The sequence below is a fragment of the Diplotaxodon limnothrissa genome, linkage group LG23 (genome assembly GCF_057381915.1).
Source record: "Diplotaxodon limnothrissa isolate DT_005_m linkage group LG23, D_limnothrissa_male_GT1.1, whole genome shotgun sequence".
Classification (NCBI taxonomy): Eukaryota; Metazoa; Chordata; class Actinopteri; order Cichliformes; family Cichlidae; genus Diplotaxodon; species Diplotaxodon limnothrissa.
The window spans coordinates 16818769-16845450 of record NC_140617.1 but is presented as its reverse complement, the minus strand read 5'-3'; the positions used below and the strand labels follow the sequence as shown (position 1 = coordinate 16845450).

The window sequence follows — 26682 nt, the reverse complement described above, 5'->3', positions numbered from 1 at the left end:
ATTTGTTTAAAGTGACATGTTGATTGCATCTCTGCATAGTTTGAACCTGGTTATCACTCTGCTGTACATCTCTTGCCTCCTTTCATATATAGTTAGTACAATGGATTTTCAGTCCCTCTTGTTTCTGGATATCTCAGTTTTCTGTCTCCCCTGTCTTATTTTTTCTCATCAGAGTAATTCCTAATTCCTTTTCCCTTCTTTTAGATGTCACTGCCACATGATAGAAACAAAGGTGTGCTGAATGAGATTATGCTGTCATGGAATGGACCGCTTTCATTTAAATGCTCTTTTGGTTTATGGGGTTTTCACCCGGTGTGATCAACGGATAGCAGAATAAAGACACAGGGCAATATCCGCCTTTCACTCAAATATATATTAAAAAAAGTTTTCTTGGCATGTGTGTGAGTGTGCGTGCATGTACAGCTATGTGTTTGTGTGTGTCAGGGCGTATTTAGCGAATTAATATAAATGCTCACATAATATTCTTTGTGAAGAGCTGAAACACAATATCAGTGAAATATTAGTGTGATCTGCAGGTGGTCTGCATCATCTCTGTAATCTCAAAATTATTCCCTCTGATATTTTACATTAGTTATATTTTAATGGGAAATACTAAGACTGGCTGAAAAACCTGTTGCTTTCTTACAGACGTCCTAATGATACCCAAAGATCAACAGTGGTACTAAAATTCTTGACAGCTAGAAGTCAGATAATTAATATACATATATGAATATTTAAAAAAAAGATCTAGTGATTAGATATGCAGCCTTCCTATCCACCCTAAAGTTTAGCTTCATTGCAGACTATTACAGTTTGTAGAGACACCATGTGTATAAAGTGCACATACTCTACATACACTAAAAAACTGAACTCCACACTCCAAAACCTGCTGTTCAAAGCTGAAATCTTGGATTTCCCTGTTATGAATAAACTGGCGTAGCCAATTCAAACTCTGTTTGCAAATAACATTTAAAGCTTTAGATTATAGTTATAAAGCATTATGGAAATTACATAAGCAGCTGAAGTGTACAACCACTTCCAAACATCAAAAGCTTGAGAAAGGATAAAAAAGGCAAGTATGGTGAGAGTAATCCAGCCAAAGATCAGTCAGTTACATTTTAGAACATTTAAAATTATTTTAAAAGTGGTGAAATCCTCAGTCCCTTAGGCATTCCCTCCTTCTCATTCTTTTCTGTTTTTTTTCCCTCCGTTCCCCACTCGCCCCTTTTTCATGTGCAAGCTCTTAACTGCTCCAAGCCTCATAGTGTTGAGGGAAAGTGTATTCCTGCTGGTTAACATGAGGCACTGCTGTTTGCTCTCAGATTAAACTCTGTGTGTTTGTGTTTACCCCCCTGGCAATGGGCAAAAGTGTGCAGCTTTACCTTACCCAACCTTCTAGTGGGCTGTGTGTGTTTGTGTGTGCCTGTGTGTGAATGACAGTAGATATAGGACTCATAATCAGTGGGCTTGTGGGCTTTCCATTCAGTTATCCAGTATAATTGAGTACAAGTTCTGTGTTGGACTCTAAGTTGTTTTTCTTTCTCACTGTTAACAGTCAGAGCCCACACGGCTCTGACATTTAAATGGGAGTTCTTCCTCTCCGAGGTCACCAAGTGCTTTTTCAAAAGGGGGACGCAGTAATATTGCAGGGCCTTAAGGTTACATTATATAGTACCTTGATATTACTGTTGCTGTAAACTGTGAACTGGATATATTAATAAACTGAATTGAATGTTAATGTTTCATTGGTCCAGACATGATGTATATGTATTATCAGCCTCTTTAATTAAAGTCAGCCGACCACATGTTCGTAATATGAATAAACCCGTATATTAGGTATGATAACTAAACATGTGTTTGGTTTAACATTTGGTATGGGGGGAAAAAAGCTCTTTATTAGAGAATGAATACAGGAGTTAATGAAAGATATTACACATCTCAAAAATTAAGAAGGACTAGGAAACAATGTTTGTTTAAACCTTTTATACCTACTAACATTTACCAGGCTCTCAGCATTATTATTATGTTCTCTAGTTAGCCAGTTGGCCAATGTTGGCTAAAGTGTGGGACTGACCTAAACGGACGATCGTGGCTCAAGAGTTGGGAGTTTGCCTTGTAATTGGAAGGTTGCTGGTTCGAGCCCCGGCTTGGACAGTCTCCGTCGTTGTGTCTTTGGGCAAGACACTTTACCCTCTTGCGTACTGGTGGTGGTCAGAGGGCCCGGTGGCGCCAGTGTCCGGCAGCCTCGCCTCTGTCAGTGCGCCCCAGGGTGGCTGTGGCTGCAATGTAGCCAGTATGTGAATGTGTGTGTGAATGGGTGGCTGTAAAGCACTTTGGGGTCCTCAGGGACTAGAAAAGCGCTATACAAATACAGGCCATTTACCTTGCCCAGCCAGCCATTGCAGCACCTGTTTGCTTGGAGATGCTGCTCAGCTGACAGAAATCCCTACCCTCGCTCCAGTGATTTTTCTCCTTGGTTTAGTGTGTTTGTGTGTGCAAGTGAGCACTACGAAGGAAACCATTAGTGGCTTTAAATATGTAGAGCTGCTGGCGCGAAGCTGTATTTATGGGTTAAGGGCCTTGGCTGCAATGATTTTGGCCATGGGGCATGCATATAGTATGCTACTGTCAGTGTGTGTTCATGGGTGTGTAGGAGGTTGTGTGTTTAATGAATCAGAAGTTTCTCCAGGGTGCAGATTGGGTGTTTATGAAACACATAGTATAGTGCTATCAAAGTGCCATCTCAGTCCCCCTTGGTTTATAATCAGAAGTCCTGCTGTGAGGTTAGTTTTGGTTTGAATTGTTTGGAAGTGCTTAAGAAGCTAAATGCTCTATCACAAATATGGTATGATGTTTTTTTTCCCTTTAAAGTGACATAATATTCTGAAATTTGCTGGATATTATCATATAAAATCTTGCCTTGTCATAAAAACATTTCGATTCCCATCAGTGTCCCCAGTGAATAAAACTTATATAGGGGATTGTTACTGAGCAGTTATGAAACTGTCACACTGAGTTATTTAATATTGTTTAATCCCAGATGTCTATCATACTGGCATTGTGACAAACACAGAGTCACAAATGTTGACTGCATGTGGTAATATGTGAGTTTTAAGCCTCCACGCTTGGCTGTTGGAGTGCTGAAAAGCGGACTGTGCCTTTAAGGCCAGGCCCTCACAGTGCGGAGTTTGTTTCAGCCCAGCCAAAACCTTTAATCATGCTGATTGATGAGGTGCATTTCCCTGACTCAAACCTTCTCCAAATACCCCTTCCATTCCAGCCATACATCAGCCATTCAGCCAATTCATCAAGCCTCTGATTGTTTTAAGATATACCTGGCCAGTAAAATATCCATTTCTCTGCATGCTACTGCTCCTCTTACTTTCAGCACTGATCAAGCCCATAGAGACCTGGCATGAGAAAAGGACCGACTAGCAGAATATAGATGTTTTAAAAACATGTTAATATAATAGTTCGATAATTATGCATTTAAAATGAATCCATAAATTGATCCATTTGTCAATTCTTCCATTTATTGTTTTACTATACTAAGGTTCATAATGACTATGTGAGCTCCGTGACAAATTTTAAAGATAAAGCAACCACAAAATAAAACAAAAAATTAATAATAAAGAAAACATATACAGGACATTTTTATGAGCCTAAACACTAGCGCTATCGTTAATTATTTGATCAGCAGCATAGTTTAGTCCAAACAGTCCCAAGATATGTGCTGAGAAACTTTACTGATTGCATGCTTGTTATTTTTTCTGCATGCTGCACACATTAGAAAATCCACAAATATCAGATTTGGCTAGCTAGTTATTTAAATTAGGACTGTGTGCATTTCACACAGGCATTTCCCCTAATATTTACCTTCCCAAATAATGCTCGCTCTCTCGCTCCCTTTTTTATTCTAATATATCTTCTTTTCTTTTCCCCTTCCACAGTAATTGGACTTTTTCTTTTCTGTTAGTTTTTGTCCTGCTGGCAAAGTGTGGAGGACTATTATTTTCATGCTTATTAATTTCTTTCTCCCTGAAACAAATACTCCAATGATTTAGGTTCATTACTCCTTTTGCGCCTCTTTTCTCTACCTTCTCCTCTTGCTAGTACTCCTGACACAGCTTTCTCAAAAACTCGAGAGCATCTAATCTTTAAACAAAAGTGTTTGAGTTCTCATCCATGTGTAATGATTGCTCCACCTGCAAACATTGGTATTGCTATTAGTTCTCTTTCATTTTGTCACACTTTTCTCAGGCTTTCTCCTGAGCTAACAATAAACACATTTTCAAAAAGTCCATAGCCATTACCTGTATGTGTGCAGATATTTGACAAGGGCTTTTGGGAGGGGCAGTTGTGAAGCTTATTCCTCGTATGTAACTAAGGGAGTAAACGTATCAGTAGTAGGAGTTGTGGAAGTCCTTGCAAAGCTATTCAGCACTATTAAGCCATTTTATGTACAAAAACTTTTTTGCCATAAAAGCTTTACAGTGTTGTAATGCTTGTAGTTTTGTATCCTGGACACTAATTGTTAGAGGTGTGGACTCGAGTCACATGACTTGGACTCGAGTCAGACTCGAGTCATTAATTTTATGACTTTAGACTTGACTTGAAAAAATGTTCTAAGACTTGTGACTTGACTTGGACTTTTACACCAATGACTTGGGACTTGAATTGGACTTGAACCGGTTTACTTGAAAAGACTTGATATTTTACCCCAAATATAAAATTTAACATGCATATTATATAGAGATTGAAAATGTGACGTCATTCAGGGGTAGAACCGCAAAGGATTCTGGGAACTCGTGGCAAGCGGTACTAGCGCACGCAGGCTTTCAATTAAAATCAGTTATACAGCGATAAAAAGAAACACAAAAATGTCAAGAAGCTGTTGTATTATTAACTGCAATAGCCGGTCGCATGACAGCCACGGGAAGCCGACGGGTAAAGAGATCGGTTGTTATCGGATTACGTCGTTGAAGAGAAATTGTTCGAGCCATGTTTCCGAAGTAACAAAGAGGCGACTGGATTGCAGCCATTCAAAGATCAAATATAACGTCCCAGAACACTCCAGCTCACAGGTTAGTCTGCTCCAAGCATTTACACGAAGGTCAGTGTTTTTTAGTAGTTAATACGTCATTTTTCTTAACATAATTGGTGATATAGGTTACAAGTAAGTCTGGCGCTGAACAGAAATTGTCGCGCTATGCTCCTTTATTTATTGTGCATAAATAGTGAATTGTCCTGACACAATATTGCGTTTCGCTTCTGTTATTATGGTACATTGACAAAAACATATACTTTTATTCACAGGATAAAACAGGTTTTTTGTATCACTAATTGCCCAGTGCGATTACAGCATACAATATTATTGTCACTGCTACATTTCTGTGATGGGTACCAGAAATTATTTCCACTACTAATTAATTACCATTGAGCTCAAAGGTCCTATTAATAAACGGTTAAGGAATGTATATTTATGACGATGATTTGTGAGACTGGTAAACTTATGATACGTACGATGGTCTTTCGTTCTACACGGTGCATTTCAAGGTCCTGTACCCATCCGTCAGTAAACTGTACCTGGGCTTGTTGCAGTGACCGGAAGTTACTAAACTTCATGAGTGTATGCACTCACTCCAAGAACCGTATAATTATAAATATGCATATAAATATGCTAAGATGAGATAGTTGACTTCATCTAACTAGCAAATGTTGTCCAGGCTACGTTGGTGATGCAGTTTTTTTTTAATGTGTATGATATTTTTGTCATGCGATTTTATTTATTTATTTATTTATTTATTTATTTATTTATTTTTTCTAAATGACATCAGAAACAGCAGTATGCGACATTACGTGATGGCAGAGCTTCAGTTCATCCTTTGTCATTTTTTTTTTTTTTTTTTTTTTATTTTTTATTTTTTTATTTTTTATTTTTTTTATTTTTAATAAGTAGGACAGGGGGAATGAATGAGAGAAAGAGGGGGAGAGAAAGAAAGAAAACCAAAGGGGAGAAGAGACGGTGAGAAGGGGGGGGAAGAGAGAGAAAAAAAAAAAAGAGAACTCCTGGGTCACCTGTATGGAGAAAAAAAAAAAAAACAAACAAAAAAAACAAACAGAGGAGACAGCAAACAACAAAGAGCAACATAATAATAGAGAAAACAAAGCACCATCACAATAAACTAGCTAGTCATAGATATCAATATTTACTAAATAATAAACGATATTGTGCAGCACGCAAGATAGACAGCGCACAGTGTGCTTTGAGGCAGCAGCCAAGAAAGCTTTAGTCCGCGTCTGTGAATACCCATGTGTGCATACCTGTGTGGATCAGCATGCTTGCATTCCAAAGGTTTCTCCATGTAATGATCTGCTAGGGAGTGTGGGGGGGCCATAGCCCCGTCCTCCAGGGTGTGAAGCGGGTATGGAGGAGATCAAAACTCCAGACATCCAGAGGCCCCCAGAACACAAGAGACCATGGAAGACCAACAGAGGGGCAGCCGCGCCCCTGTTCCAGTAAGAGCTGAGGAGAGTCCCAGATGAGGGCTCGCCCAGCAGCCGCAGAGCAGAAGTCAGGGGGAGTTGCAGTGACGCGCCCGTGAGCTCCGCCGGCCCCCAGCTGTGCCTGAGTGACCGAGCCCCAGGCCGAGAGGCCGGGGGCACCCCACCTCCAAAGGGGCCCGAGCGAGCCCCAGGCCCCAGGCCCCGACAAGCGGCCGCCAAGGAGTGAGCCGGTGTGTACCCGGACGCCCACCCCCAGACACAAAGAACCACCAACACACCGACACCTGAGGGAGTCCGCCACCGGCAGGGGAAGTGGTGGTGGGTGGAGATAGGCCTCCAAACCTTGGAGGGCCTGAGGTGTCCCCAGAGAGGTGGCGTCTGATACCCAACCTGACATATAGACACAGACATACAGGCACACACAGACACAAACATCCATTCCCACCCTCATGCTCTCATATGCACTTACTCCACACTCAACCAACGTGGAGACAGACATAAAGAGACGCTGTACACACAATCACACTCCCCAAGCGTACTCTACAAACCGGGTCTAGGTACCCTTGCCCCTGGAGGGGGGAATTGCACCCAGACCAGTCATGTGATTTTAAAGCCAGTCCTACAAGCGCATCCAAGAATAACATGCAGCTTATCTCAGAACTGTCGGTGAAAATTATTCTTGGAGCTAGGTTTAATTGAGCTGCATTTTAAAGAGGTGCAATTTCACAATTTGTGTATATTTTCTAAGTTCACTATTTTGTCATGTGTTGAGAAAAACACAGATTTTAAAATTACATGGTCTAATATTTACATTTAGCATAACTGCAACATTATTTTTTCGTTTTTTTTTTTTAAAGACTCGAAAGGACTTGAAATTCAAAGTTTCAGACTTGTGACTTTACTTGGACTTTTACACCAGTGACTTGAGACTCGACTCTGACTTGCCTGACATTACTTGAGACTTGACTTGAGACTTGAGGATAAAGACGTGAGACTTACTTGAGACTTGCAAGACAATGACTTGGTCCCACCTCTGCTAATTGTCACAAGCTCTCTCTCTCGCTCTCTCTCTCTCTCTCTCTCTCTCTCTCTCTCTCTCTGTGCATATTTAAATGCATCATCAGCAGTCCTTTGCCGTACTGCTTGGATGTTCTTTCTTGTAAATTTGCCAAATAGGGCTCAAACATTTCCTCTGCTATTTTAGGGCAGAGAAGGCTTTGATCAGTGGACAGACTGCATTGAGACATGTTGTACTATTTGCTTCAATATTTCCCAGTTTCACTGTGCTACCCGCTGCCAAGATCCCAGCATTTCTGAGGAGAAAGCTAGCAAGCTGACAAGACAGATGACATGATTGGAAATCATGACTTTCTATCCTTTTGGTGTGAAATCAGCCCAGATGTGCCCTTTGATTAAAGTGCAATCTGCCCCGATCTGTGTGGTCCAGTATTTTGCATGTTAATTTAATTGCTGATAGTGATACTAGAGTATTTCTTTTTCATTTTGTTTAACAGAATACACATTCAGATAGAGAATTTGTATTAATTCCTAAACTGTTTTGTAATCAGGCTGCCTTGTACTGGCGGTTTCTATACTGTACCATTCGAAAGGTTTTTTTCCCCCTTGGTAAGAACTGTGTGTAAACAGTAAGTACTGAAGAAATCACAAAATAACAGCAAATATTTACTGCATCTGTAATACTTGTGTGGACGTTCATTAACAGAACCAATTAGATCAGGTTAGCAAGTTTTAGTTGAAATTGCTAGAAGTATTTCAGTCATATGAAAATCATTCTTTTTTTGTCATTGCACTGGACTTATGTTGAAGTATTCTGGTTGTGAGGTGAGCTGTGTATGTCAGTGCTCAGTTTGCTTTTCACCTACTCATTTGGCTGAGTTTTTCTGTGATTTATTCATGAGTGAGCAGCAATACTAATGGAAGCTATGCTATGCTAATGGTGATCTGGCAACAGCAAGGTTGGCGATGGAAGGTTACAGCAGCTTTCCCGATGCATCACGGATTGGATTAATCTAGCCAAGACTTGGACAACAGTCAGCCATCTGGGCATGTTTAACAACGCCAGGTTGCTCTAGCCAGAACCATTGCACCTTGCCACCAACACACCTCACAATAATATGCACGGTTCATGGCTACTAATAGCTACAGCCTTTATGTGAGCTTTCACCACATAGTGTTTGGAAGCATTCCTGAAATCGATCAAACATGTGTAAACTCTTGTTGCTGGTTTCATTCAGGCAATCACGGTGTTCTAAACCCTGCACCCTTTTTTGAGTACAAATTAATACTTTTACAAACTTCCAAATCCTAATCAGCTTTTAAAGTTTTTAAGTTTAAAGTAACTAAAATCCCATGTAATACAACTCTTTAATACACAAAGTGCTCAGATCAGAAGAGCTAAAATGAAACCAGTACTTAATTCTTGCATGTGCATGCTTCCAGTCCCTGATACATGATGAAGTAGCAACGTTCTCACTCTCCTCCACTGCTTTACTGTCCAATGGAATCAATTATACAAATATTAAACATACTAACACCAAATATACTAACTGGAGTGAATATTTTTAAATGTAGTAGTGTACTAATTCTACTCATCTAAAATATACTAACTGAATTGCAAAGTGTGCTTAATGTATGGAAAAACTGTGAGCTTTAAAATTATTTTGAGCTTTGTTTGCTTTCTACCTCCATCTTACTCACAGATGTGGCGTGAATGCTAATGTCTGCTGATGTCTGAATGCTCATACAGCTAACCTCCCAAGTAACTATTAACAGTAATTAAAAGTAGCACACATACACACACAAACACACACACACATACATATACATATCAGTATGAGCTTTCAGACTAAGCAAGCTCTTTTCATTTCCTCCTCATCCTTTTTTGTCGCTTCTTTGTTTTCTTTGCACATTTTATGCTTGGATTTCTTTTGTTCTGTGAGATCAATAATCAAACCAAGCAGTTGTGTTTTTAACCCCCCTCGGTGTTTTACAAAATGTCCTGTTTCAGCTACATGCTTTAAAACGATTTACTTTCACAGCTGCTTTGATGGTGGCTTGATGTGTCTATATACCTCTCTGTATTTAATAATTATTTATTATTACTCTTTGGCTCTCTTCCACAGTGTGTCTTTTATACTGTCCTCCTCCCATCACCCCCAACCAGTCCCAGCAGATGACTGCCCCTCCCTCACCCTCGTTCTGCCGGAGGTTTTGTCCTTTTTAAAGGGAGTTTTTCCTTCCCACTGTTGCCACGTACTTGCGCATACGAGGTTGTCTAATTGTTGGGGTTTTTACTGTATTATTGAAGGGTCTTTACCTTACAATATAAAGCATCTTGAGGTATTTGATGTGATTTGGCACTATACAGTACAGATAAAATAAAACTGAATTGAACTGGCTGCATATTGAAGAGTTTGACCAGATGCTGGGCTGATGTGGTCGTCATTGTTGTTTTTTACTCTAAAATCTATTTGAATTTAAGTTACATCAATCAAATTGGATTTGACTGGATGACTGATATGACTCTACAGAGTTGGATTCCTGGGCATACTGGAATTAGTTCTGACCAGATTTGCGGTTGTATTTCACATGCGCTCTTGTGTTAATACCACTGTTGTTCTGTCTGAGACAGCTGATTGGTACAGATTGTACTGAAGCTGATTAGCTGGGTAGAGACGCAGGGGGCAGATGGAGAGACGTGTTGAGAAAAAATAGATATTACATCCCTTCATATCAAGCTATTACTAAGCATCTTTTTGCAGTCTACATGCATAGGTAACCCGTGTATATTTACACAACCCCTGTGACAGTGTTAAGTATTTATCAGAGTGTATCTTGTGCTTTTGTATTAATGACTGCTTACACATAGATGCCCACAGGTATAAACCATCCTGTGGGTTTGCCTGTCACGCTACATGTCCATCTACCCATAACAAAGTGTGTGGTGTGCAACAGGTCCAGTCACTGCAGGATATAAATGTAGTGGAGTAGATCAGTTCTGTCTCGAGCAACTACATCTGTATGATTAGTTTTCTTAAAGGGTTCATTTTAGAGCTGCCTCACTCTATTCATTTCATTGGACTGATGTATTTACTGGTAAGTCTGAAGTTGATATGTTTAGTTTCTCAGTCTGCCAGCCTTTCTGCAGCCCAATAAGAAACTCTCATACTATCTGCCGGCACCAAATAAAACCATCGCCAACAAGCAATAAAGAAGACAGAGAGACCAAGGGAGAGAACTATGAAGAGAAAATGTGATTTAGGACTCTATGGGGGTTGTCCTCCGTGCACGACAAAAAACATCTGATTGGTTATCAGCTTGAGTCACAAATCTGCCGTCACCATATTTTTAGAGGTCAGATAGCAGCATCTTGCTGAGACACCAGGCAGCTAGGGAGGGAGTGGAAAGCCGAATGAGAGTATGTTAAAGTGCAAAACAAAGAAATAGTATGTGAATGCCTTTAAAAGTTTGAGAGCTCTGGTTTGAGCAATATACAGTATGCATTTTTTTTTAAATTAAATATTTGATTAAAGAAAATGTGCCAGAAGCTATTAATGTCACGGTTCTGGGTCAGTTTGACCCAGTATTTTGAGTTGTTATGGTTTGGTTTATTTTTGAATGATGGTTTGTTCTTTGTTTCTCTGGTGCTTTGCTGGGTTTTATGATGAATCTGTGTTTCAGTTATTTTGGTGTGTTTTTGCATTATGGATTGTTTTCTTATTCTCTTGTAGTGCTTGTGGTGGTGGTGGTGATGATAGATCATTATTAGTTTCTTGTTTCTGTTTATCCATATTTAAGGATTTGTTGTTTCATGTATTGTTCGAGTTGCATGTGTTATATTCTGTCTGCCTCTCTGTCTGCGTCTTTGTTTAGTGGGTTCTTGTTTCCTGTTTTGTTGTGAAGGTCTGTGTCTCATGTGAGTGTGTTCAGTTCTACTGCGCCCCTGTCTCGTTAGTCCACTTTCTCCCAGCTGTGTCTCCCTCCTGTTTCTCATTCCCTGATTACCTCCCTGTGTATATAAGCCCTGTGTGTTCCTGTGCTTTCTGTCGTGTCGTACCATCAGATCATGCCTGTGTGTTTCCGGTTCTCAGTGTTCATTGTTTTGTGGTTTGCCAGCAATAAAGTTGTGGTTTTCTGTTGAAATTTGGCTTGGCTTTGGAGTCCTGCGTTTGGATCCTCACCTCCGCCTGCCGCACACAGAGCCCTGACAATTAAGAAGCTATTAAGCTAATATGTTTTTACATGTAAATGTGTTAGTAAGGTCTGTTGAAAAGCTTTCCTGTGATCATCTTCATGTTGGCTTGTCTGTTAGCTGGCGTGTCTATTACTTTTTTTTCTTTTTTTTTTTTACAAAAAAACCTGAAATCAGACTTCAGGTTTTGATGAATGAAATATTCAAGCTGAAAATCTTTACTGGCATACATTGTGTAGTTTGTTGAGAACAAAATGATATCAGTGAAAATGAAAATCATCAACCATTCGCGAGCTGATCCAGAATGAAGAATGATGATCCTGGTATTCTACTGATTTATCTGCAGTGCCGAAAGCAGAAACTAGTGCCCTTTATACTGCACCTTTAAAAATGGGAGGTGTGGAGCTCAGGGTGATGGATGCGCACACACAGTGCATCTGATTTCATACGGGGTGCATGGAGTTAATTTCATTTGATAATCAATAAACACAGGGCTGCTATCCTTTTCTGTGTGTGTTTATTGCATACCATGAATAAACACAAAAATGCTGCTAGAGTTGACCTTACGTTGGAGGATGGCTGCCCCCTCTCCTCTGCAGCCTCTTGTTTCTCTCATCTGAAAATTCCTCTGGGATTAAACAGGCTCGTCTAATACAGATTATTCCTCTCACTTCTAACCATTTGTTATCATGTACCCACTCCTTTTTTAAATGTATGTAGTTTTTTTTCAGTTAGTTACCAGCAATACAAAGAAATGCAGCCTACAAGAGTAGTTAAACGTGATCATAACTGCAATGCCAACATTTCGTTCTGCTGACTGGGTTGCTACAACTTTGTTGAACAGTCAAGAAATGTATGGACGCATATCAAAGCATGTGATGTGCAAGCTAATCCAGATGGAAAGAAAGAGTGAGAGATGCCCCAAACCAATATGATACTGTATTAATAAATCTAACATTAAGTATGCAATCAAACCTTCTAGCCGCTGACAAACTATCCTGTACTCTGACAGGATCAGAATGCATCTCTTCTGGGATTAGTGATCTGCTTTTCGGAAACCTTTACATTAACACATTGATCCTTTCCTTTTTGTCCTCTATTCTCTTGCTCTCTGTGCAATTCAGGCTTCTCACTATTAAATAGTCTATTTTACCGAATCCATCTGCCATATTTGCCTCCTCGCTTTGTTCTTAAACAAATCCCATAATCCTCTCAAAGGTCAGCATTCTCTTTTGCTGCTACTGCTCTCACCGCTCGCTGTGTATTCATTTGTTTTTTTCTCGATGGAAATAATAGAACAATATGGAAGATAAAAGAGAACGAGGAGGTGGTGGAGACGCAGGAAGATCCTGTTGTTCCTCTCCATCTCCCTCATGCATTATTGTTCTCTCTTGCTCTCCTTTTTTCTTTGTTTTTAATTCATTTGAATTCAGTTGAATTATTTATTTGCATAAGAAGTGTTTTCAGAAGCCAACAAACAGCATTTTACACATAGTACTGACGTGGTGGGTTCCAAAACTTGAATGATCACTTTCAACCCATCATTGATATTTTTAATAAAGGAAAACAACATTTTTTATTTGAATAATTAAAAACTTGGTGAGTGAATGTGTGTGCATTTGGATATTATCTCACAAACTCCTGGCAAAGAGATTTCAATGCCTCGAATCACTAACTGCTATCCTAAGACATCATCTTCTACAGAACCTTTTATTCAAAGTTAAATATACACATTGTCCCTTTTTTGGCTCAGTTTGTTTAATTTGTGGTGTTGAATCTGAATTTGTTGTAATATTTGTATTGTTACAAATGAAACATGAAGGATCTTGTGTTTCTTTCACCTGAAAATGTAGAACAAGTTAACACCGCAACCTCGGCTAAATTGCATTTTGTGAAGGAGTGAAGTGCCATATCATCACTGCAGACTCACTGCTTGATTTGCATGTGTAAAATTAATCCACAGCATATTGCATCCTGCTGATGCTAATTAGAGAAGTAACCATTAATATCAACCACTTAATCATCAGTATTAATATGCATAATTATTAATGATTCGGTTTCTCCCTTCAAACATAACAGCACTGCAGGGCTTCAGCTACTTGTGTTTACACCAACATCTATCTTCATTATACACCTTCAATTAATCAACTCTCTCTCTCCTTATTCTGCTCTCTCCTTCCCCTCTTGCGTCTCTTGCTCCGACTGTATGCGGCTGTCATTTGAATTGGAAGCGTCTCCCTTGATTACTTTTTAGAATGCAAATGACCTGTTAGTGCCTGTCCCATATTTGGTATAGTTTAATTAGGATGACATAGATTTAAGTGAGTCTCAGTACAAGTCGTAGGTATTTGACCTATACCAATACCCATACCAACTGTTGCAGCCCTCTTTCTTCTTCTTGTCATTACAAAAACAAAACAAACAAAAGTAAAACCTCAGATTCACAATAGGTACCAGTTAGTCTGTGTGTTTGCTGAGTGTTTGTGTAGGTGCGTGTTTGTGTATTAGAGAGAACAGGAGTAAAGATCCATAAGTGCTGGGCTTGCAGTTTCATAACAGACCCCAGGGAGCTGTGAACTGGTCATAGTGTTGACAAGGTGTGTGTGTGTGTGTGTGTGTGTGTGTGTGTGTGTGTGTGTGTGTGTGTGTGTGTGTGTGTGTGTGTGTGTGTGTACGAAGGTGGTGTCTCTCTGGCTTCTCTAACGGAGAAATGAAAGTGTAGGCGCATTTCATTTACTGCCCCAGAGAGACCTTTCCACCACCCTTACATTTATTAACACTTACACTGTTAACCGCTGCTGACCCCTGCTTATAGGCCGAGCCTAGCTAACCTCTGCTTTCAGTCTATATCCTTATTGAACAAATCTGCCCTTCGGCCTCCTCAGTCTGTACTAATCACAGAATTTCAGGAAGCTGAACAATTTGATTATATTTTCATTTCAATCCTTATGTTCAATTTAAGGCCATCACACAAAACCACTGGTAACTTATATGATGCTCTTTCACTGCTGCTGATCAAGCTTGGGCTGAACATCCTTTTAAGACCATCGCAAAGAACTAACATGGATTAATCAAGAGGGTAGCTAACACTGAAATAGGTGGAGTTACCAGAAGGGTGTAAACATATGACAGCTTACACCATATATACCATGTATACACCATGACAATTTGTGTTTCAGAGATAGTGAACAGGGGGAAAGAAGCACTCTTGGAAGCATAAGAAATGAGACCATTGGATTAACGTCTAAGTGAGTACATTACAGTGGAAAACAAAGGGTGATGAGGAGGAAAATAGAGGAACTGGCTGACATCGAGATATCCAGTCAGCTGCTTGAATAGGCTCAAGGATAACGCAGAAGGTTTGCTCTTATTGCAGAAAATGAAGAGTAATAGAGCCACACAGCTTCTACAGCAGACTGAATCTGAACTGCAGAGATAATGTCCGAAGTCCAGCACAGTGGATAAGCTGAAGACTTTGGACAGTATATTCCAGTAAAACTGCCTGGAATATTCTATTCCATAGGCGAGCTTAAGCACCCCCATATTTCATCAGAGCACTCCTAAAAATAACTATATTAATAGTAGTAATAATAGAACTTTTTAGTATCATTTCCTGACATTGTCTTCAAATGTTATATTTTCCTAACCTGTCTGTTGACAATAGTACAGAATAGAATGAAAATAGGTTTTCGTCCAGCATTGTTGACGCTATAGTGTTACACTTACAGAGGCGTTGCTGCTTTAATAGTGCAGTTTGTCATTAATAGCCTAATGAGACTTTCATTGTTGTGGCAGAAGGCAGAGGAAAAGGGAATTTCATGACAGAAATCAGCGATGCATTTTTAAAACACACTTTAACTGAAATGCAAAAGTTCAAACTGTTCTGATAATGTGGAGTTATTGTTGTGACTTGTAACGTTTCTGCTTATTTTTATTTGTTCTCTAAATAGCTTCAAAAACATTTTCTGATGCTTAAATCTCTAGAAATTATTACCTAATTATAACCTTCTGATCCACTAGGCGGCTGGTATGTTGGGGGTTGCCAGCTAAGGAGATCATGTACTTTATTATTTTAGTTTGAGAGCAGGACAAAGAGAACATAGCGACCAAAAAGAAACAAGTAAGAGTGGACATAGACGCAGAGAAGACAGAGATATACAAGAACAGTAAGAACGAGTGAGCAAATAGTGAACTTAGATGGAAGAACAAAAAACATTTTTCACAAAGTCATTTTTCATGTATTTCAAGGATGCTCAGTGTGATTTCCAGTAGCATGCTTAAAAACTGCCAGTGGACGTTCTAAACAGAAAACATTGATATGAAAGAATGTGCATGTTTCTCATCTTATCTGTTTTGCCACAAATAGTTATTGAAGTTCTTTGACGACTGAGCCTCAGGTTTGATAAGTAAAGGCTCCACACTAAAACCAGTGAATATGTTGAAATCTCTGTATTATTCACTCTGAATTATTCTCAGACACTACAATAGATCATCCAACTAATTAGGTTGCTTTTGAAGCTAACGTTATATTGTGTATCCAGTTGGATTGAGGTTTGCAAATGTGAAAAGAGCTGATTACATTTGGAAACAGCATATTCCCTTAATATTAATTATAAGGGACTGTATGGAAGACATAATGATTTGGAGGTGAGGCCCACTAAAGGTTTGACCCTAGAATCACCCCAGTTTTATTCAATTCAATTCAATTTTATATATATATAGCCAAATCACAATAACAGGCAAGGCGCTTAATATTGTAAGGTAAAGACCCTACAATACTACAGAGTGACCCCAGCAATGAGACAAACCCCTAAGAGCAATCGCTTCAGTGACAGAGGGAAGGAAAAACTCCCTTTTAACAGGAACAAACCTCCAGCAGAACCAGGCTCAGGGAGGGGCGGGGCCATCTGCTGTGACCAGTGGAGGGTGAGCGGAGGGAGATATGACAAAGAACATCTGTGGTGTGGAACAGAAAGAAAAGACGTAAATACGCTGAACAATAGCTATACTGAATAAACAGATATACTTTCAACAGCCATGGGCAAAAATAACTGAATACAAACTAAAAAAATGTAATGGAGCATTTGTCAAAAGATCTGATATATTATTAACTGCAAGTTAATACTATTAGTATTACCATTAGCCATATCTAATCTCATTGACGTCTACTGGTTTAACTTAGACTAATCCCATAATAGATTCACTGCACGTTCCACATCCCATGGGACACATAGGCATAAGAGTTAAGATACACACACACACACACACACACACACACACACACACACACACACACACACACACACACACACACACACACACACACACACTAGAGAACAACTGAGGCAGCTGTACATGCTTCCAATATGCCTTCAGGTCAAGTTGTAAAGAAAGCCATAGACTTATTGATTGGAATAAAGTTAAGTGACAGAGTGCAGAAACATAGCGCTTGTGGGGTGGATTATGAAGAGCCAAATGTGTTGTCTTCTGGAAATCTACTTTCTAAAGTGGCTAATATTAATACCTTTATTTTAAAGTATATCACTGTATATGTGCGTGTGTGTGCAAACTCTGTTTTGCCAAGGCCAGAGAGATCAACCAGGGGTTTGTTCCATGCATCGTACAGGTTACGGTCTTCTCTCAGAGTGTGCATGTGTGTATTTCCTCCTTATTATCTCCCTCTCTCTCAATTTGTGGACTCTGCACACACAGCAGGATAGTTGGGATTTGCCAAATAGCCCCAAACACCCTGATAAACTACACACACACACACACACACACACACACACACACACACACACACACACACACACACACACACACACACACACACACACACACACACACACACACAAAACGTAAAAACAACTCCCACATACCACTGAATCCTTCTAGTTCCCTAAATGTGACCAAACTATAACTAATCAACATAGAATGCCCACTCTGTGTGACAGTGTGGCTGATTATGTGATGAGGTGTGTGGTGGCGGTGACCTTTGCGTTGCATTTAACATATAGTGGCATGGTGTTCTTGAAATGAATGGCACAAGATTTGCCATTGTTTCACTCCAAAAAGTGAAACATTTTAAAAAGGAGTGAGCGTATTTCCTTGTATATATGGTGCTGTGTGATTCACGCTGTTAAGGACTTTAAAAGTGACACATGGTATTAATCACAGTAATCCAATTCTCTTTATCAGTACCCACTGCTGTGCTTTAATGAGCTATTCACATGGAGAGGCTTTCACATAGACGGGGTGTTGCTGGAAGATAACCGACTCACTAACTGACTCTTAACCGTGCACGCCTTCTTGTCAACCTCAAATCTTATTAGTCGAGAATACAGGTGTTTTTCTTAATAGCACTTCTATTTTATTTGTGTTCTGAAAATGAACACAATTTATTAGAATATGTATATATAATGAAGCATCACCTACATGCTGGTCGATACTGACAAAGACTATTATTGTTCAAAAATAAGTTTTGGGCATAGCAGTCCACTTTATTCATTCATGTGTGCCTTTGCATTTCTGCTCATGAAACAACATACATTGGAACAACCTTCCCTGCCAAATGCAACATGATAGAAAAAAAGTTAAAAATGTTAAAGTTAATGGACCTCTAAGTTTAAGAAATGATTGGTAAGGTATGTCTCAGGTAAAGAGTTTAACAAATGCTTGCCTAAAATGACAAGATCTCAGCAAATGGAGTGTATTTTATGTAAGTATAAGTAAATGGAATTCCAGTGTGAGTCGAACCTCAGTATGAAAGTTGTAACTGGACTTTTATCAGTTTGCTGAACTGCTGTCCCCAGCTTTTAGCCTTAAGGCCTTTACACACTGGACATGTAAAATCCGTGTGAATATTTTGTGGGTTAAAAATAGTTTTCTGACTCACCTGTTCTTAATGCAGCTTATTACACTAACTGTGTAATTTCACTGGACAAATGTCCTGCATTTATTTTTTTGACGCAAGCAAAATTTTTTAGATTTTTAAGAACCGAGTAAACATATCTGACCAATCAGACCAACCGCATTTGGCAAAAAGTGCAAATGTAATTCAAATTGTGCACTAGTACTTAATACGCAGTACAACAAATCTCCTCAGGTGTGGCCCCAACCCTGATAACATGAGTGCAAATTGCAAATTATGTATGAAAGCGGACTGCGATACAGCTGTAACTCCTGGATCAAAACATTCAATTCTTCATGCTTCTGCAATTTTGTGAGAGTTGGATGGACCCAGAATCTGTTTCTTACTTTTTTGTTTAGAAAAATGAGGACCAGCTCGTTATTGCTTGATATAGACTTAATTTTTTAGGTGAAATAATTCGCAAAAATGGCAAATTCAAATCTGGAAAATTTCGAATTACGTGTTGTTTTTTCACAACGCGTTCAGTATGTAATGGCCTTTAAATTTAATCTTGAATAAAACACCAATACCAACTCCAGTCTCAAGCATGAAACCTGCACATGCTACACAGTTATTCATCACATTAAATGGCCTCAGTGCGGGTGCACTGCTACTGAACATTAGCATGTGAATTATCAGGCATTTAATGAATTTGTAGCTTAGTTGCAAAGATTACCTTTGGTCCTGCATTCAGCGGAAATTGCTTCAAATGAGTTTGGAAAGAAATATAATTACTCTCTGAAGATATTGTAAAGATCCACACTGATGTTGTATTTTTAGTTTTTCCCACCTATTTGACCATCAGCTGCAACTGTAACTAAGTTGTAACTATTTCCAGTGACCTAGGCAAGATCTACATTCTAGATGAAACAACTACTTTGGCACCAGGGAAAAATTATGTTAAACTGTGATATTACTTGACACTGTCCAGAGCAATCTGGAAGATAAAATAAAGTCAAAATTGCTGATCTCTTATTAGTAGTTGTCATGCATTATGCATCTGAATTTCAAAGAGCTGAGTAGGTCCTGGCTTCAGCTAACTGCAACACAACTCTCTGTGTTTTTGTAAACGCCAGTAGCAGTGACAGGATGGAAGATGTTTTGGCCCTCTGTGGTCTTTCTGTGAGAGCTGCAATCACATTCAAGTGATTGTGATTGGCCTGGCTTGAAGGAAATTGATTTAGCTGCTTGAGCCTAGATATGGAATGCTTCTCTGATATCACTGGTATAGAGAGCAAGGGAATGAGAGAACAACGAAGTAGACAAGAGAAGGAGACATAATAAGGGGTGGATGTTACTCTGAGGCCCATTGTAATCTTTGGAACTATCATTTCCACTGTCATTGCCATTGTCACTGGCATTTCACTGGATTCCCACGGTAGTGTTCGGTAGTTCTGACAATAGGACAAAATTTGAAAATTGCTCATACACAGGGTGACATTTTTTTCTCTTGGGCTCGCATTGATCAGTTGCTAGTCATTATTGTCCAGGTCCTGATCCACCATGATCAACTAGAACAGTGGAGCCAACTTTTGAGTAGGATATAGTATGCAGTAGCACTGAACTACTTAGAAAACTCTCCCAATTCTTTAGGACGTTTATCGGGATTACTTTCATTTTTAAAAGTTGAAATGTGGGGACTTACTGACCTATGTACTGTTTTGTTTCTTGTAAAGAGCATATTTGATTTCTTGTCATGATTTGTTCTTGATGTAGTCTTAACCTTAGTAGCATTGATTTAATTTGAATCCCTGCTGGTTTGTGTGAAATGCAGCGCAAGAAGAGGGTTAACATAATTTGTTCATTATCTATCTACCTACCTACCTCCCTCTTTGTTATTCTTGAAGGCTGTAGTGAATGATAACATTGGAGGATTGTTGTGGTTAGACTTGACTAGGGTCAAATCCCTACTGGCCCAAGCAAGATTTTCTTCTTCTGTTTATGTTTTGTTTTTTTCTCGGTGTCAGTGCCACATTCCATTTCTTTTTAAACATGGGATTGTTTCCCAAGGCTTCAGACCTCTGCAACCTTATCAGGTCACATCCATTGATCTCTTACCAAGAGGTCGAACTCTTACGAGACAGAGTGTGAGCAGCACTTTCATAGTCCAATCACTGCTATAGTATGATCACACTGTTTAAATCAATATTGCCATGATCAGCACGCAGTTGTTGTCACAGCATTTCATCTGCTTGGGGTCATTTGTGGCACACAGCCACTATTTTGTCCCAGCTGCTTCTCCATTCATTAAGCTACACTAACTGCCAGAAAAACATTTTCAGATATGCTGATGAAGGAATTCAGTGCGTTCATAAGGGAAGCTTTACATCTCTTTTATCTTTGTTTGTGTCATGTACAGGGTGTTTGTGTGTACCATTGCTAAAATCAGGCTGTCAAATTTTAGATTAATAGTTGAGCTTGTTCAGAATTTCATTTTTATTGCTAATATACAGAAAACAATAGACTGCATAAGTCAGCTTGGAAAATCTCAGCAGGCATTGCTCAGCATGTCCAGAGAGTCCAACACAGTCAAATAATAACAGCCTGCAAAGCCTACCGGCAGGTAAATTGTGAGATGGTAATGGTGCTCGTCATTCTAGCTGCTGCCTTACTTCACATATCACTCTTTTCAGCTGCTCTTTATTTATACTGGAACTATTGATCTGTTAAAGTTTTATATGAAAAAATCAGGGAATATAATAATTTCGAGGTCTTTCTGCCTCTAATTGTCTGCAAAAAACGTCCAAAAGACCCCCTGCCTGCAACTGCCTCTATCTGTCATCTCCCATTTGTCAAGCTTTCATGGTTTGTTTATTCTTTAAATGCAATTGCACCTATTTAGATTTAACAGTGAAAGATTGTTTTCATTAGCGAGTGACATTAAATGGGATATTTAATCAGCTGACTGGCTTTTCAATTTCACATCTCAAGCATCACAGCCGCACAAGACGCTTAGCAGCCACTGGTGAAGGAAGACAGAGAGAATGGTAAGGAAGGCATAACGAACAGAAAAAGATGGATACACGGTTTGTTAAAACTGCTTAACATTTGGAGTCGTAGCAGTCTAGGCAAATCGGTTTATGTCCATGTCAGGGCAAGTTAAGCAGTCTGTGATTATTGTGAGGAATGGAGAAAGTCAAATTTGATCTATCGCCTTGCCTTCAGGAGGTTGAGGTGGTATATTTGTTTGGCTCCACCCCTGTCAGAAGGCACCATCTCTTAATCGACATTGCCATTGACCATGTGACCACAAGGGATCCTTGCCACTTGGCAAGTAACTTTGAGCTGGAAGAAGTGAGCAATACAAGTACTTTAATTCCGGGAGTAAAATGTCGGAGTCTAATCTCTCTGTTGTGCAGTTTTCCTGTGACAATCTTTCCAGTGTGTGAGCATTTGCTCTCAGGTCTATGATATATTGAATTTCATTTTAATTCGGGCTTGGTTCCTCCTAGCCTTTTTTTTTCAAGTTGGTCCAACACCCCCTGTGGCTTCCTAGCAAGCAGCAGTTCAAAGGGATAAAATCCTGCAGAGGCCTGGAGCACCTCCTGCCCTGGGAATCATGGGAACCATCAGGGGCTCCTGATAAGGCCTTGCAGGTCCTCCCTCCCTAATAGCAGTGTTGGACAACTTTGCATTTGTTAGCACATCAAAAGTACCTCATGTCTTTAGGTATTGGGAGTGTATACCTCAGTCAGTAAACCAATCTGATATTACTTTATGATGATAGCATTCAGTGTGCTCTGATTAGCATGTGTGTGCACTGACAGCAAATTTTGTCTAGTAATACATCTAAAAATGTATATTTGCAAGATGAATTAAAAAAAGTCTTGTATGGTAGTTTTGAAATGTCATTTAAAACTGAGATTTACCCAAATCATTCCTTCATTTCTTCCTTCTCAACCACCCCTTGGTGGAATCATTGCTGTAGCATCAGAATCAGCACAAATTCCAGATTCTGGTTCTGTTTCAGAATTCAAAATTGGATAAATTCCTGCAAGCTGTCTTTCCCCCTCAAGTAGCGAAGTAATCTCATGTCATACAGAGAAAATTTAAACACCATGCTTTACACTTAGCATAGCAGTCATCTGCAGCAATCCTAGGCTGCCTTTGGTCTCCATCCAACTCTTACTGTGACCAAAGAGCATCAGTTTTACAGTATGCTTAGTATTGGACTGGGGAAGGGCTGACCACACCGTCACGTCCTTTGCAACTAGTAATGGCTGTAGTAATTATAGTTGAAGTGAAAATTTTCTATTAAAGTAAATTTGAGATGTTTTGTAATGTTTTTCAGGGTCACACACATTTACACTCTTGGTATGAAACATATTTTGTCCATAGCAAAAAAAGTAACTTTTTTTTGTCCAAATACAGAAGTCACATATTAGTGATCTAATCAAATTTATATTTTGTGGATGGGGAAAGAAAAGCAATGAATCCCTGTAACAGCCTTTTTACACCATTCACATCATTTGTAAGTCCTAAACTGTTAAGAGGATACGCAGCTAGACAGAAACATGATATTCATCCATATGTAGCATCTTTATTTAAATTTCAGAATGGCAATCACCACTGGGACTATGTCACTGTCATATTATGAAACTGGGAAGAAAAGTATAAGAAGGTCAAGCATTGTATTGCAGTGAACAGTTTCTCGTACTAGAAGATCAAAGATCAGATTTGGTTAGATAAGTGAGCTGAGATCCTTTTGTGAAAAATGAGCCCTGCAATGTATGTCTATAAAAGAAAATCGAAAGAGTCAAGGTAAGACAGAAGTTCTTTCCAAATAACTACTAAACCCTTAATGCATAAAACACAACTTTTCTACATCTTGGACAAACTTTTAGTTGTTGATGCTGTTTGTGTGTTCTCTGGGTGTTTTGCTTCTTCTTTGATGCATGAGGCAGGTTGTTTGATAAAGACATGACAGCTTCACACAGTTGTGTGCGCGTGTGTGTGTGTGTGTGCGTGTGCGTTTGTCTATTGACAGCTCCAGATTGCTGTGAAACGCACAGAGAGGACAGTCTATTCCCCTTTCAGTCTGAAGAACAGGCAACATCCATCACCACTGACAGAGAGAGGGGGAGGAAGGAGTAGAATGCAGGAGGGGGGAGTGACAGGTGAAGAAATGATCTTAATTCTGAAGGGATTTTTTTTGTGTTTAAAGCTTGAATACACACACATTACATTAGAAAGAGAAATGCTGAGCGTAGATGCAGTAATGGTGCTTTCCTTCTCTGCTTTTTTGGGATGGTTCGTTTGTTTTGCCCATCAGCAACTCCACCAAACCCAGCCGACACCAACCACTGCCACCACAGAACACAGACTGCTCTGACCTGTATATTTTACAGGTAGAGTGGCCAAGTTGGGACTGACAAAACAGAAATACTTAATGAAACCTTCTCATCCTATCTCTGCTCCTATTTCAAAACAAAACATGAGCCAGACTTGTTTTTTTATGCCCTCTACTTTCCTTACTGTTTGCTTTTAAAAAAAACCCACAACCATCCTCTCCTTCCCTCTTTCTGAGTCTTCCTCTTCCTCTCCTACTCTCCATTCCATCTGTTTTATCTGATTAGAGTAAGAGTTATAACTCCTTCTACCTAATCTATATAGTTGTCTATCCTATTTACAGGGGCATCCATTGGATTATACTGGCTTTTCTGCTTACATTAAGTTTGTCTTATGGGATTGATGACTCACACACATAAGCAATACACAATGCACGTGCATATAGATAGTGAAACCACACAGCATGCATACTTATGTATGCACAACTGTTGATCCAAATTTACAAATGAGTGCAGATAAGCATGAGTTCAGAGAGACATACTTTCATACAGTTAAATAAGTCACATCTTAAAGTAATGTATAATCTTAAAGTAATGTATTCTTGGATTCTGACTCAGTATTAATGGACTTTGAACATAAGATGGGAAACTATGCACTGTTATGCACAGTATTTGTTTTTGTGTTTTACAGAGTAAATCCATTTTAAGTGAATCTTAAGAATGAACAGTAGTGTTCAAATCATTATCACAGATTTTTTTAATGATACACTGACTGGATTAAAGCTTTTTAACTTGAAATAAAAATTGCAATATTTCGACACCATAACATGTTGGACTAGAGTACTTTGAGGACCTGAGGAATGTAGAATATGAGAGAGAGAGGAGGGTGGCTGGAGCGCAGTTTGTAGATCAGCAATCACGCAGCATTGGTAAGGAGAGAGAGGACACCTATGAAATGGATGAAGAGTGGAAATACCTGTTGGCATACCTGTAGAGTTATGGACATGTCTAAGAGCAAGGGCAATGGACATTCTGACCAGCCCAATTTTGGAGATTGAGAGGATGCCTAAGGAATGGAGAAGGAGTGTAGTGATACCAATTTTAAAGAACAAGGGAGATGTGCAGAGCTGTAGTAACTGCAGGGGGATAAAGCTGATGAGCCACGCCATTAAGCTTTGGGAAAGAGTTATTGAAGCTAGGTTAAAAGAAGAGCTGGTGATCAGTGACAGCAGCACGGTTAATGCTTTGATTGTCTTTGTGTAGCTAGAGAAAGCATAGGGTACCAATACAGGAACTGTGGTACTGTGAGAAGAGGTCACAAGAGGCAAAGAAGTATGTGAAGGACATATCAGGACAGCAGTGCAGTGGTGAGGTTTGTGGTAGGGGTGAGAGATGGGTTCAAGGTGGGGGTGGGATTACATCAGTGATCTGCTCTGAGCCCTTTCCTGTTTTAACTTGCTAGACTGGCAGGAGTCTATGATGTTTGCAGATTAAATTGTGTTCTATAATAAGAGCAAATACCAGGCAAAAAAAAAAAAAAGCCTGGAGAGGCAGAGGTATGCACTGGAAAGAAGTGGAATTCAAGTCAGTACAAGAAAAACAGAATACATATCTGTAAATGAGAGGGAAACAGATGTGTCGAGGTGAATATGCAAGGGTTAGATTTGTAAAGTTGTGACGTACCTGGGATCAAACATTCAAAATAACAGACGATACATAAGAGCTCAATAAGAGGGTGCAGGCAAGGTGGAGCAAGTGGGAGTGTCAGGTGTGAGGAGTGGAAGTCAGTAATGGTTTGTTTTATTTTCAGTATACAAGAAACATTTTAACTCCTCAGAAAGGAGATCCATTGGACCAGACAACGGTTCAGAGGTGTGCAAACTGTGTTCTCACCTTACTGAGGCTTTGACGGATGCAGGTGGTGGAGAGTTTCAAAGGGATGTTAAATAAGTCACATAAGAACTGGTAAATCTAAATCTTATCCAAACAGTCCACAATTGATCAACAGTGATTTTTAAAAATGCTTTTAGTTTGATTAACCAGACATTGTAATAGAATTTTTGTTGCAAATATTAAAAATATAAATGAATAAAAAAATCTCCTAAATATGTCATTCACACTTTAGTGAACCAATTGTGCAAATTCAAAAATATGGGTTGATATGAGATGCATCAGCTGCCCTCGCTTGGTTTAGCTGGCTTGCAGATACCATTGCCAAGACTGTAGCTGCTGCGACATGTTGGGAACCTTTAGAAGTCGAGTCACTGGTTTGAGCTGGTGGGGAACAACAGAGGACGAGGCTGTCTCAAGAATATGATAAGAGTTTCTACTAGAAGCACTGCCCCTCTCATGCAAAACCAATACATGTTTTTAATTGACCTAATTATTTGGCGTCATTGTACTGTTCTCTCTGTAGTGTCGCACACTAGGGAGAAAAAACAAAACAAAACAAATGGGTGAAGCACATTCAATAAACTCCCTGACATCCTCTGTTAGAAATACTTCTAACAAAATGAAATGCCTTTTTATTCTAGCAGCACTTGACTCAGGGGAGCTCTGCAATCCAGCACAGTGCAGCTATATGTAATGTAATGGTTGTAGTGGTCTTAGTGAATTTCTGTCTTAGCCTGTCCCAGAATATCCTGAGTAGATACTTCCTTTCAAGTGGCGTTTGCTCTGTGGCTGTTGAGTTCACTAGTGCCAGCTTGCTTATCCGCTTATCCACTGAGCCAGTCTAGCTGGTACAAAAGCAGTCTGGGAAGAGG

At 39.5% G+C, this 26682-nt stretch overlaps 1 protein-coding gene across 11 annotated transcripts in view; it reads left to right on the top strand.

The window, feature by feature from the left end:
- nlgn1 (neuroligin 1) overlaps positions 1-26682 on the top strand; it is a 265801-nt gene that overhangs the window by 114098 nt on the left and 125021 nt on the right. The window lies entirely within an intron of this gene.